The 14,247-nt window shown below is 43.8% G+C and overlaps 1 protein-coding gene across 10 annotated transcripts in view; it reads right to left on the bottom strand.

The window, feature by feature from the left end:
• Positions 1–6,703, bottom strand: part of FOXP1 (forkhead box P1) — a 794,287-nt gene extending 787,584 nt beyond the window's left edge. For 5 of the 10 annotated variants that reach the window (XM_073569704.1, XM_073569703.1, XM_073569709.1 and 2 more), the window contains exons 1-2: positions 6,235–6,702; positions 3,950–4,021 (exon numbers count right to left, since the gene is read on the bottom strand). The gene's annotated coding sequence lies outside the window, so the exon portion shown is untranslated. Of the gene's footprint in view, positions 1–3,949; positions 4,022–5,478; positions 5,810–6,234 lie in introns of those variants that run through there. The other 5 variants (XM_073569710.1, XM_073569708.1, XM_073569713.1 and 2 more) reach the window with 3 other exon arrangements.
• Positions 6,704–14,247: the final 7,544 nt, after the last annotated feature.

Raw genomic sequence — 14,247 nt, 5'->3', positions numbered from 1 at the left:
TCAAACTCATGGAAACCTCCAGCGATCCTGAGATCGGGGCTTCGGAACCCTCAAAACAGGACTCTGCAGCCCCATCTTTAATGAAGTGGAAATGGTCGTGTGCGACTTCACTCTATTCATGGTCAGTGGGACTGAAGTGATTGTCTATAGAACGGCTTGAGTCAATAAATGGAGCTGAAGACTGCACTTCATTCAAGACGGAACTTTGGAGTTCTGCTCTCAGGGTTATAAAGCCCCGATTTCAGGACTACTGGAGGTCAAACACACTGCACAAAGAAATCCCCTATCCTAAGGATAAGGTATAATATTTTTTTTTTGGGAACAACCCTTTAAAAAAGTTGTCCACTACTCGGACAACCCCTTCTGAATCCCTATATATCCCTCCAGTAAAATAACACCGATACCTCCTGTGCCATTCCTGCAGTGTTACCACCAGCTCTCCAGGGGTTCTCCTGACACTGTTATGTCACGTGATCCCTGAGGCTTCACTTACCTCTCCTTTGGACAAATCAAGGTCACATGGAGGAAGTGAGAGAGCAGCTTCAGCTCCCACTTCTTCCAGATGTCAATTAAGTCTTCAGAAGGGGAGAGTGAAGTCAGAGTTGACTGGCCACAGGGATCGCGTGACATAATGTCATGCGAGCCCCGGGAGTCAGAACACACACCGCTGGAACAGCGCCAGCACCAGAGAAGGGTATAGCTGCTAACATTTTACGAGGGGGGGAGGGGACATAGGGTTTCAGAAGTGGTTGTCCAAGTACTGGACAACCACTTTAAGTATAGAAAAGTCTCTGACTGATGCAAACCCTCCAAAACTATATTGAAATGTAGTCTTCTAGAGGATAGTGGTCTTTGCAAAGATGTCTGGCATGTATGATATATGGTGTAACCAAACATCTGGTCTGGATAAGGGTGTTGTCTTCCTATAGAGGTGGTCTTTTGGAAAGGTTTTTGCTGTATATCGAGACTGGTTGGCTTGGACAATGACAATATCAAGTTATTTTGTTTACATCCACCATCAGCCATGAGCATGAACCAACATACTTAACATATGTATTTACTAACCAGAGGTCTTTGTCCTCTTGCCACCAAATACATCTGAATAGAAATCTGGGTAATTGTACTCAGTCTACTCTGCATCCATCACCCCTATGGGAACAGGAACCTGATTCCTATCACCACAATGAACACAAGACAAACTTCAAGCAGGAGAAAGTTCTTCTAGAATTAGACACGGAAATTCTAATCAATGGGAAGATGAAATGTTAAGAAAGAAAAAAAGTCAGTGTCCTCTTGGAATTAGGGCAGTTTCACACGTCCAGATAATTCCGGTACCGGAGCTGTCCGTGTCCGTGTGCATACGTATGCCATCCGTGTGCTGTCCGTGTTTTTGAAAAATTATTTTCAATGTTTACCCTTTGACTTTTAAAAACGCACACGGATCGCACACGGACAGCATCCATGTGCAGTACGTGTTTACACGGACTCATTGACTTGTATGGGTCCGTGTGATCCGTGCTGTTGCACAAAAACGGACATGTCAGCGTGTTTTGCACACGGACACACGGTCCGTGAAAACACGCTAACATCTGCATAGACACATTAATTCGAATGTGTCTACGTGTGTCAGTGTCTCCGGTACGTGAGAAAACTGTCACTACACGTACCGAAGACACTGAAGTGTGAAACTGCCCTTACGCAGCTTTTCCACCACTCTCCTACAACTTTATCTGGGATTACTTGAAGTTCCACCAAGAACTTTTGTACCTTCTAAACCCATCGCGAAAAAAAAACTTAAAAAAGTGTAAAATGAAGTTACCGTATATCATATACCATAATTCTGCTTCAAATTCAGGGTAGCACGATGGAGAAAAAAAAACAAAACAAAAAAACCAACAACCTAACATCTGTCGGAGTTTTTTTTTGAGTTTTAACAACTTTTTTTTTTTCCCCCGGAAAGCAGCTTGACAAACAAGTGACGGAGATGAACAACTAGTGATATGTGATGGGTCTGCTTTCCACGCCGAGTCTGACAAGCAAGCCAATCTGCAAGGAAATACCTTCCGCGAATGATGGAAAGAGTTCGGTTGCCTTTATATCCGATGATCGGTGACTATCACCACTGTCCACTGAATTATACATTAACGCCTTTCAAAAAAAAAAAAAAAAAAAAAATCTGTCTCTCCTCGCTTATTGCTCTGGCGGATTCTTGCATGTTTTCCACACTGACAAGGGAGCAAAAATAGATTGATTTATTTATATAATTTTTTTTTTATTTTTTTGTGCAAGTGTTACTTTTACTTATTCTATACTACACAGGTACCAGAGTCTCATCTAAATCCTTAAACTCTCTTCTTCCAGATCTAGGAAACCAGTCCCTTGAAGATACAGTAAAAAAATCTTGGTAATTTAAGATTATTGCAAAGGAGCAAAGGGCAGAAAAGGCTTTTTAGTACCCTCATTTTGACTCTTAACGCTCTTCATTACGGGGGTTAAACGAGTTGCTCTAACGCAAGTACTTAAAGTAGCTGATACCATAAACAAAATCTATGGCGCCGCCTGACAGCCCCTAATATATTTCCGCTACATTTAAGCAAAAACGATGAAAGTTTAAAGTATATAGAGTGGTGGCAGCTTTCACGACCCCCCCCCCCCCCCGGAAAATATAATGACCTACCTGATTGTGATGGGAGCGTAAAAATAAAAAAGACACCTGGAATCATAATTAATGGGCACTATCGTTTTACGGTGGCAAATAAAATACTGTAATCGCAATCATACTTTAAGAAAAAAATGTATGCATACACTCCATATTATGGGTAATGGGATAAGTCATACAAGTGTTACAGTAGGTGCATTCTTTTTTTTTAAACCATGGTATATTAAAAATAAGCCAGAAAACACAAAAAAAATATATATCTAATTGAAGAAAAAAAAACCCACGAGATAGTTAAAGGGCAAAATGAAATCATTACATATTCACCCATCCATAGGTTCCTGATTAAAGTCCATATAACACGTCCACTTCTCGAGAGTGCAATTTTATTTTACAGCTTCGTCAAATCCAAAAGATGAAAATTGCTCAGCCCCGAGCATTAGAAAGTGGGGGCTTTAATATTAACAGTAATAATAAAATAATAAAAATGGAATATTCACAAATAATACAATTTTTGGGACCCCTTTTTGTGCCATTAATACAGCATGACCACGAAATTCACAGGGGAATTTTTGTAAGAATCTGCCCCACGGATAAAATGAGTTATTTATTAATTCAGCACGATCATAAAATTTAAAGGGGAATTTTTGTATGAATTTTAAGAAATGTCATATTCAGGGAGGACATCGAAAAACCACGTTTGATGCATCCATGAAACTGCGCTGAGAATTCTGCACCTTTTGCTTCCACCACAAAGGCCAGCCGTCTGCAATAGTCCATTTCTGCATAAGTGAACTTGTAGGCTTGCAAACCCAGCAGCCAGCCTGTACTTGACAACAGCTCAGTAGAAGCTTCGTTTGATCTCCACTGCACTCCTTAATCTAGGTTGTCAAGGTTCACTTGTTGAAGACTGTTTACTTATTCTACCCCCCCTTTACAAAAAAAAAAAAAAAAAAAGATTTTTTTTTTCCCTCTCTCACTCAGACAATGACTAATCCGGGAGACTACAGAAGAGAAAAGAGAATGCTTCCACAGCAATATATTAAACATACAATTCTTCTCTGTTGTGGCTTACTTGGGATCTCACACATTTTAGGAGAACCGAGTTTTTTTTTTTAAATTACTTTTGCCAGAAAAAATAAAAAAATTAAAAAAAAAAAAAAAAAAAAAAAAAAAATCACAAAAAAAACCCTCTAAGTCATCAATATGCATTAAGACATAGTATTAGATTTTTCTACTTTTTTTTATTTTATGAGAAAATATATCGGTCTGTACATATGTTGTAATACACACCTGGCTGATGTCTTGATTTCAAAAACTAAATGAATGATTTAATTTTCCCTTCCATCATTTAACAACCGGGGCCTGGAAGAAAAAAAATAAATACAATATCACTAACAGTTTTTTGTTACATGGAAAGTTTTTGTTTTATTTTTCTGATCCAGTATGGTGAACAGAAGTGAAAATAAATAAATAAAATATTTTATACACCTTTATAGGAAAAGGGAAGGTTTGGACAAGGTGTCACAATACAATGCACATGTCATCTGTCTAACTTTCTAGGTACATCATATTTTTGCATAGGGGAAAAACTGCAAATAACACATCTACACGTACAATGTAATCATTGTCATTCTTAATAATCATAGTAATAATCATAATTGATGGCTGAAATAAAGTCTATTTTTTTTTTTTACCGACTGTTGCACATTATTTATTAGATCTCGAGGGGGGGGGGGGAAATAACAATAAAAAAAAAAGATCATGATGTCAGATGGTTCAAAGCCTCAGCGTTGATAATTTATAATCATCTTACAGATGGTATTTGTAGAAAAAGACTTGGAAATTATTATACCAGCAATTACAAGGGAAGGGAAGGCTGTCAACTTTCACTGGCATTTGGAATAAACTTTGCTCAGTAATTTTTATCTATAGATGTTATTTTCGGCAGTCATTTCTTTTATTTTTGCGCATTGCTTTTGGCATTGATCTTACATTAATGTGCACTAATCAAGAAAGAAACAATAGATGCAATGTCTCAGGACAGGTGGAGAATTTTATTTCCCAGCAGACACAATAACAATTTGCAACATTTTTTGCTTTTACAGAGAGTTAAAAATTGAACATTGGAAGTAGAAACATTATTATGAGGAATGTAGCAGAATAAATGATAGGGCAATGGGAAGACATGATGGAAGAAGTGAGGCTTTGGATAGGACTATCTCTATACTAAGCTGAAACACTTCCTTCTTCCAAGAAAGGAGGCGAGGGATCCTATAAGAAGCTCAGGATGTCTTGAAACTTTACCAAGCATTAGAAAACTGCTCGGCAGCCTTACATGACAAGCAATTTGGGATCATTTTAAGCCTGTGCTCCATGGTCTCTCTTAAATGGGCCTCTACTAAAGAAACACAGACCGTAAGAACAATATGGGATGAGCAAAATGTCAATCTGATCACCTGTAATCGGAGCAATCCCAGGCAATACAGATGCTGGATCTAGGGTTCTTTACAGGACTAAAAAGGGTCATCTACATCACTGCTATCCACATCTATGGAGGAGAGGATGACTACTATGAAACCAAGAGTGGGTAAGTAGTCCCTCTGGGTCTTCAAGGTTTATTAAAGGGTCGTCTCAAAAACTTCACTCGAGTTAACCCACACACGTACATCCTACTCCAACTTATCAGCAGGTAATAAACCATATAGGGTTTTAGGAAATCTCTCTGTTTTGCTGTAAAATTAAAAAAATATTTACAAATCTGAAAACAAATATTTACACTTTCTACATTCAAAAGTTCGAAAACTTGCAGGAATGCCAACCTGTAAGACACAAGTTTCCAAAAACTAAGATCTCGGTTCCATCCACGACAACTCTCAACCTTGGTGAGTCAAATGGATTTTGGGCAACTTTATTAAAATGTCTCCATTGATTTTCCCTAGTGGCCAAGGAGCCCATTCTACCCTGGAATCTCAATCCCAGCCTTCTCTATCCTGCATGGAACATAATTAAGCAGCAATTGCCTTTAACCCCATCCCTTTAGTCAAACTTTTTAAAAAAAGTTTCAAAAAGTTGCCCGTCGACTTCTGATCTGACGAAAGCCGCGCTACCCTTCCCGGACTGACTTCCTTCTGCGACATGATGCCATCCTACCTGTAAAATCCTGATTCAATGTTACCACCTCCTGTCCCCAAAAAAAAAAAAAAAAAAAAAAAAAAAAATTATCACTGACTCCTCCATGAGTAGCCTCCAAGTAACCCATTCCAATCTTGTCTAGTCTTAGAAAAACTTTTGGGAAAGATGAAGGAGGGGGGGGGTGTAGGATAATAATATCTGGAGTGACCAAAGAGTTGGGACACAAGAAGAGAAGAAGAGCAACAAACTAAAAAAAAAAAAAAAAGTTACTTTTTAGTGGTAATAGTTTGGGTAGGAGGGGATGTGTAAGGATGGGGGGCAAAGGGAAGAGGGAAGAGAGGAGAGAAAAAAAAAGAACTTGCAAAAAAGAAGAAAGTGGAGGAAATGCAATAAGACAATGGGGCAAGCTTGGAAAGTGCAGCCTGAAGCCGCCCGACACTCACCCGCACCGGCAGCTGCGCTCTCCAGGCAGCCTGCTGTCACTCAGTGTCAGTGTGTGTGTGATCATTTATTTTCTTTCCTTTTAAGTGCACACGCGATCCCAGGACAGCATGCAACAGCCACACAGTAAATAACAATAGATTACTCCGCTGTGCCTGCTCTGCTGCCTGCACCGCTGCCTGCTCTGCTGCCTGCACTCCTGGGCGCGCTGACGGTCGGAGCGCACCGCCGCGGGCCCCTCTCCAGCTCTCCAAAGGCGCCGCTCGCTCCCCTCCAGCGCTGGCAGGCTGCTGCAGCGCCTCTTTTCTGCTGCTCCCAGCCCCCCTTCTTTGCACTCTTGTTGTTGTTGTTTATTTGCTCCCCCCTCCTCCTCCTCCTTCCTTCTTCTCCTCCTGGGATCTCTGGGGCTCTCAGGATCAGGCACTATTTTCTTGCTCCCCCTCCTCCTCCTCCTCCTCCTCCTCTCTTTCCTTCTCCTTCTTTCCCACTTTTGCTAGTGGTGCCCACGCTGGACTCTGCTGGCGGATTTAGACGTTGTTATTTTTTGCAGTGTTCAGTCCCTGACGTCACATCCACCTGCTGGGTAAACAAGACACAGAAGCGAAGCAGCAGAGAGAGGGAGCATTGGAGGGGGAAAAGGCACAAAAAGGGGATTGGAGAAAGGAGGAAAAAAAGGGGGAAAGGGGGAGGAGGAGGAAGGAGGGGTATGGAGGAGTGCTCAGCAGGGCACTGGCAGGGGAGCTCTTGGGCTAAAGCTTTGCAAAAGGCTTGGACTCACAGTGCTGATGATTCAGAGCTGCTGCTGCTGCTGCAGAACCTCTTACTAGGAAGACCTTTGCAGAACTGTACATGCATTTCTAGAAAATGGGAAATGTTCAAGATACATTGTATCTGTGTGGGGGGGAGGGGTTGTATTATCTGCTGCTGCAGAACCTCTTACTAGGAAGACCTTTGCAGAGCTGCATTGCTAGAAGTTAATGGGAAATGTGCAAGATACTACAACCCCTCCTCCCCCCAACACAGATACAATGTATCTGCTGCTGCAGAACCTCTTACTAGGAAGACCTTTGCAGAGCTGCATATGCATTGCTAGAAGTTAATGGGAAATGTTCAAGATACATTGTATCTGTTTATGGGGGGAGGAGGGGTTGTAGTATCTCTGCTGCTGCAGAACCTCTTACTAGGAAGATCTTTGCAGAACTGTACATGCATTTCTAGAACTTATCGGGAAATGTTCAAGATGCATTGTATCTGTGTGGGGGGGGGGGAGGGGGTTGTATTATCTCTGCTGCTGCAGAACCTCTTACTAGGAAGATCTTTGAAGAACTGTATATGCATTGCTAGAAGTTAATGGGAAATGTGCAAGATACATTGTATCTGTGTGTGGGGGAGGAGGGGGGCTTTCATGTGAGGCTAAACTTCAGGACTGGAGATACTTCATGAATCTCTGCTGCTGCAGAACCTCTTGCAGCACAACTATAGCAAATTGTATTAATAACTGTTTTGCTTCTCCCTAGCAATATTCTAATCACTTTAAGGCTGTGTGCCCGCGTTGCGTTTTTGAAGCGTTTGTGCCGGATCAGACTCTTCAGAAACGCTTAAAAGAAGCATCCCATTTATTTTAAAGCATTTTGGCCTTTTTGTGCCAATTGATGCGTTTTTTTCCGCATACGAAACGCTTAGCAGCTAAAAACGCAGCATGCTCATTAATTTCCCATTAGTCCGCGTTTTTAGCTGTTTCCTATGAGTCCAGAAGACACTCGGAAAAAAACGCATCAAAAACGCGCAAAAAAAGCGTGTTTTCTGGGAAGGAGAAGCGTTTTGTATCAGGTTTAAAACGCTAACGTGGGCACATAGCCTAAAAGTTGCTGCTGCAGAACCTCTTTCCCAATATTTGCCAAGGACTTTTTACATTCTTTTGATTTATTTTGTTAAACTTTTAGGGTCTGCACAATTATGATCTTCCAAAGGAGCTGCTGCAGAACCTCTTGCTGTAAAAGCTAGTGGAATATTGCAGATTCTAATTATTTGCAGTTGCTTTTAATATAAGTGTCATATGCAGTTGATTTAAAGCCTTTACATCTAAGAAGCTCTGCAGCAGCTGAGACCTTTGCCTAGGGAATGTTAAATCCTCATGATGACTGCCCTCCGATCGCATGAGTTTTGTATTAGTCATGAGGTTTTTTTTTTGTCACATAATGTAAGAGCCCCCCATCTAATTCCATTAACCCAGAATGTGAATGTCGCCTTCTTATTAGAGGTGATGCTTTTAGCTTGAATCCTCACAAATCTTACTGGAGGGTCTGTGCTCGCAGAGGACGGGGGTCACAGGAGACATGATGGGGACACTGGGGAGCAGCCCCCCCCTCTCTTCCCTTCTGTTCTCTTTATATTTTAGCTCTGTCTCCCCCTTTTTTCTTTCAAGTTACTAATAAAAAGGGAGCAGAGTTCAGAAGGTGAAAGTTCAATTGCAGGACAACACCCCTCACCCCCTCTCTGCAAGGAGAGGAGGCCAGAAACCCAAGGGATTCCGTTGTCAGCCCCTCTCATTGTGGGACCCCTGGCCTTCAGCGCTGTGGATTTTACTCTTTCTTCCACTTTAGGTCCAAAACCTACAAAGTGTACAAAACCAATTATTTCCAGGGAATTAATAACCCCTTGTCGCACGCTGTTATGTTTAGAGATGTAGCAGAGCTAACGTTGTCATTCAACTATCCAGATCAACGTTCCCCAGCTCTGGTCCTCAAGAGCCACCAACTGGTCACGTTTTCAGGATGTCCTTAGTGTTGAGCAGGTGATAATTCCATCACTTGTACAACAATAATCCTGAAAATATGATCTGTCCGTGGCTCTTCAGGACTGGAGCTTGGAACATTGATCCAGATGATGCAAAAGTTTTACTAAGAAATTCAGATATCGGCATAAGTTGTGCCAAATGGCAATGTCTGCTCGCCCTTTCCCGTCGAAGTCTGCTCACGTCGGAGGCTGCGTGGCCTCTCCCGTCAAGAAGACTGCCGGGCCTCTCCCGTCAAGAAGACTGCCGGGCCTCTCCCGTCGAAGTCTGCTCGGCCCTTCCCGTCGAAGTCTGCTCTGCCCTTCCCGTCGAAGTCTGCTCTGCCCTTCCCGTCGAAGTCTGCTCTGCCCTTCCCGTCGAAGTCTGCTCTGCCCTTCCCGTCGAAGTCTGCTCTGCCCTTCCCGTCGAAGTCTGCTCTGCCCTTCCCGTCGAAGTCTGCTCTGCCCTTCCCGTCGAAGTCTGCTCTGCCCTTCCCGTCGAAGTCTGCTCGGCCCTTCCCGTCGAAGTCTGCTCGCGTCGAAGTCTGCTCGGCCCTTCCCGTCGAAGTCTGCTCGGCCCTTCCCGTCGAAGTCTGCTCGGCCCTTCCCGTCGAAGTCTGCTCGGCCCTTCCCGTCGAAGTCTGCTCCCGTCGAAGTCTGCTCGGCCCTTCCCGTCGAAAGCTTCTCGGCCTCTCCCGTCGAAGTCTGCTCGGCCCTTCCCGTCGAAGTCTGCTCGGCCTCTCCCGTTGAAGTCTGCTCGCGTTGAAGGCTGCTTGGCCTATCCCGTCAAGAAGACTGCCGGGCCTCTCCCATCGAAGTCTGCTCGGCCCTTCCTGTCGAAGTCTGCTCGCATCGAAGTCTGCTCGGCCTCTCCCGTCGAAGTCTGCTCGGCCTCTCCCGTCGAAGTCTGCTCGGCCTCTCCCATCGAAGTCTGCTCGGCCCTTCCCGTCGAAAGCTTCTCGGCCTCTCCCGTCGAAGTCTGCTCGGCCCTTCCCGTCGAAGTCTGCTCGGCCTCTCCCGTTGAAGTCTGCTCGCGTTGAAGGCTGCTTGGCCTCTCCCGTCAAGAAGACTGCCGGGCCTCTCCCATCGAAGCCTGCTCGGCCCTTCCTGTCGAAGTCTGCTCGCGTCGAAGTCTGCTCGGCCTCTCCCATCGAAGTCTGCTCGGCCCTTCCCGTCGAAGTCTGCTCGCGTCGAAGTCTGCTCGGCCCTTCCCGTCGAAGTCTGCTCGGCCCTTCCCGTCGAAGTCTGCTCGGCCCTTCCCGTCGAAGTCTGCTCGCGTCGAAGTCTGCTCGGCCCTTCCCGTCGAAGTCTGCTCGGCCCTTCCCGTCGAAGTCTGCTCGGCCCTTCCCGTCGAAGTCTGCTCGGCCCTTCCCGTCGAAGTCTGCTCGGCCCTTCCCGTCGAAGTCTGCTCACGTCGGAGGCTGCTTGGCCTCTCCCGTCAAGAAGACTGCCGGGCCTCTCCCGTCGAAGTCTGCTCGGCCCTTCCCGTCGAAGTCTGCTCGGCCCTTCCCGTCGAAGTCTGCTCGCGTCGAAGGCTGCTTGGCCTCTCCCGTCAAGAAGACTGCCGGGTTTCTCCCGTCGAAGTCTGCTCGGCCCTTCCTGCCGAAGTCTGCTCGGCCTCTCCCGTCGAAGTCTGCTCGGCCTCTCCCGTCGAAGTCTGCTCGGCCTCTCCCGTCGAAGTCTGCTCGGCCTCTCCCGTCGAAGTCTGCTCGCGTCGAAGGCTGCTTGGCCTCTCCCGTCAAGAAGACTGCCGGGTTTCTCCCGTCGAAGTCTGCTCGGCCCTTCCTGCCGAAGTCTGCTCGGCCTCTCCCGTCGAAGTCTGCTCGGCCCTTCCCGTCGAAGTCTGCTCGGCCCTTCCCGTCGAAGTCTGCTCGGCCCTTCCCGTCGAAGTCTGCTCGGCCTCTCCCGTCAAGAGGTCTGCCCATCGAAGGGCCGCCAGCCAGTCCGTGCCCTGCGTTTTGATCTCGCTCTGATTTATACGTCTATCTGGCTGCGATATTATGATGCTTCTGCCAATTAAAGGGTTATGTCGATCTTTAAAAGATATCAGGTGATAACTTGCTCATCATCGGACCTCCAGCGATCAGCCAGTTATCCCCTATCCTATTCTTTGGATAGATGAACAAGGGATATCGTTCTGGTTTGGGATTAACCTTTTAATCACCTGCCCTATGGAAAAACATTGATGTCAAAGTGAGATGTGCTGTTTAACAAACTCGACTCCATTGCATCCAACAAACTCAGCTCTGCTACACTTCTCATGGTGCATCATTCTATGTCTCCAAGAACGTTCACATCGTGTGTTATTCCGACGTTTTTTGAGCAGGTGCGCAACCGCAAAACGATCATAGCAATGGCCCTATTAATTTGTATGAGAAAATCGATCGCTGTTCACACATTCAGGTTTTTGAACGACTTTTAGAGTTTAAAAGACGCCAAGTGGTTAAAAATAAATGACCTGAACGTTCTTCAGGCGTCTTCTGCTTCTGTTCAATACTTTACAATAGAGGTCAATGGAAAGGATTCAAAATTGTCTTTTTGAGAGTATTGTCAGTTTTCTTGCTTTCATTATTTGATGGATTTAAAAAAAAAAAAAAAGTCCTTGAAAAAGTAAAAAGACCCAAAAAAAAGTTCAATAAAAATGCCGTTAGGAAAAAAAAAATTGAAAATGCGCTCCGAAAATGATCAAAATCAGCTAAAAACTCAAATGTTTCAGGAATAAAAAAGGAGTGTATCCTGAAGTGTCTTCTGCTTTAAAAAAACGTGCAGGAAAAAGACGCAGTGTGAACACACCTTAAGGGTGAAATGGCAGTTTATGGCCACGTTCACACGGTCAGTATTTTACATCAGTATTTGAAAGCTAAAACCAAGATTAGGTGATAAATCCAGAAGTGGTGATGTGTTTCTATTCTACTTTTCCTCTGATTGTTCCTCTCCTGGTTTTGGCTCACAAATACTGATGTAGAAGACTGACCGAATACTGAACGTGGGAACGCGGCCTTACAGGGGGGGGGGCATGCGACAGCGATGCAGCTCTTAAAGGAGCAGTCCAGGTATAAGTAACCCACCTACACTTTGCACCAGTCCTCTATACCCTGGTGCTACTGTATACAATCCTATAGCAGGTTATGGCCGTTGTATTCCAGATCCTTAAAGGGGGTCTTCCTATCTCTTCACTTTCTGATTGTTGGGGACCTGACCCGTGGGACCCCCAGAGATCCTGAGCGTTTTTCTGCACACCGATTCCCCAGGTGAACTGCAGTCTGGCTTCATATGTTGCAGTTCCTTGCACATCAGTTGGGGGTCTGATTTCTTGGACCCCCTACCATTTTGGAATAAAAGGGGTCCACCACTTGTTTTTTTTTTTTATTTCCTTTCATCTTTTCTATTTAATGTTTGGACTTTTTTTTTTTTTAAATAACCTTAATGCATGTTACTTCTGCGCCTTGTGTATTTCTCCCCCCACTAAGGGGCTACGGCTTTTTATTTATTTATTTATTGTGCCTACGGCTATTTATTTATTTATTTATTGTGCCTTTTTTATAGAGTTATTTGTGCCTGTCTGATTTCTTTGTGTTTTTTTTCTGCAAACACTTTCTAAGGGAATGCTTAATGAAAATGTCATCAATCCAACTCGCCGCTTGCTCCATTCAAATGACTTTGCTCATTGATGCTACAACAGAAGTGAGTGTCCATTTGGTGGCACATTAGCGAGGAGTTTAACTGCGGCCTGACATATTGTTCATTTTCAACACTGTCACGTTGAGTTCTCGCCGAGGACATTTTAATTTTTTGATCAGTAATCAGGCAGAAGTTGCTTTTTAGCACATTAAAGCTTTTTTTTTTTTTTAAAGCTTGTGTCTGCCCAGATGGAAAGGGAAGGGTCGCCATCTAGTGACGGAATGATGAATCGCACTTGAATTATTCGGAATTTTCTTTTCTTCCTTTTCTGGTTTTGTGTAATAAAACCACACACTGCAAACATTTGTAAGGAACAATGCAAATCCTCCTACTTATTCAGATCCATATTACATTTTATAGGGTGCAGTGTTATAGTGGTCACCGCTGTTGAAGCATCGATACGGTGCCTATAGACCTGGTACTAAAAACGTAAGAACATTTCAAAGGGGTTATAGGAGAATAGAACTGTCTCTTTATTGGGCTGTGTCTGGTATTGTATCTCAGCCCAATTTAAGTGACTGCTGCAGTACCACACACTGCCATTCAAGTAGGGTGGCGCTATTTTGGCAAACTTTTTTTTCTTTCTTACTTTAAATGAGGACTTGATTGATCTCCTGATACGAAATGCTTCTTCAATTTTATTTTTAATAGGAAATGACAAATTAACCAAACAGACAATACATTTTTTTCAGGTTGATACATTTTACCTGGCACTGATACATTGTAGCAAACCATCAGGACAGGAGATAGAATTGTGCTGCTGATGTGTTCAGAGGTCTTAGTTATGTCAAAGCCTCGGCTTTTAGAATAGGTCTGCAGAGGGCGACCTGCGTCTACAATATTCACGTTCAATGACAGCAAGCGGAGATCTTGCAAATAGTAAAGAACGGAAACACTAATGATATCAGATCACAGAATCTGCCATGATTATTTTTCTTATTGATTCTACTTTGTGTTTTCACCATTTTCCAGAGCTCTGCCAGATGTCAGTGAATAGAAATATTTTGTTTTTCACTGATTTAAAGGTTTGAACTATTAAAAGTTTGTGAACCCCCTGTTACTAATAAAGTCTGAGCAGCCCCTAATTATCATTATTTTCTGACCTCTTATCCTTACTTTGGAAGATAATAACATTCAGTCTTGGGACAGTTATATGTAATAATCTCCAAAGAAATGAGCAGGGGCAAAAGTGACAATTGTCGCCAAAGAAAGACGCGTGAATGATCCCGTTATTAGCAGCCGGCGCGCGCCTCCTTAGGAAATGTTACCGTGTAATTACATTAAAGTTGTCTGTGTTTGATTCGTTCTGCTAAAACGGATAATGTGAGGTGGGGATGAGCAATCGCCTGAACAAATGCGACTAATATCTCCAGAAATACACGTCAATCCGCAGCAGATTCCGCAACGTGTGCACACACCCTAACAGGGAGATACTTGTGGAATTATATCCGCCAAGGGGGCACCTTAGGAAGGGATCAAAACCTTCGTCGAATCATTAGATATTTTAAAATACAAAATAAAACAAAGCAACTTTGCAGATGAATTCGATTAAAAAAATCTCC

This window comes from Dendrobates tinctorius, unplaced genomic scaffold (assembly GCF_039654945.1).
Source record: "Dendrobates tinctorius isolate UK_male_01 unplaced genomic scaffold, ASM3965494v1 ptg000027l, whole genome shotgun sequence".
Taxonomy (NCBI): Eukaryota; Metazoa; Chordata; class Amphibia; order Anura; family Dendrobatidae; genus Dendrobates; species Dendrobates tinctorius.
This window is presented reverse-complemented; position numbering and strand designations above follow the sequence as displayed.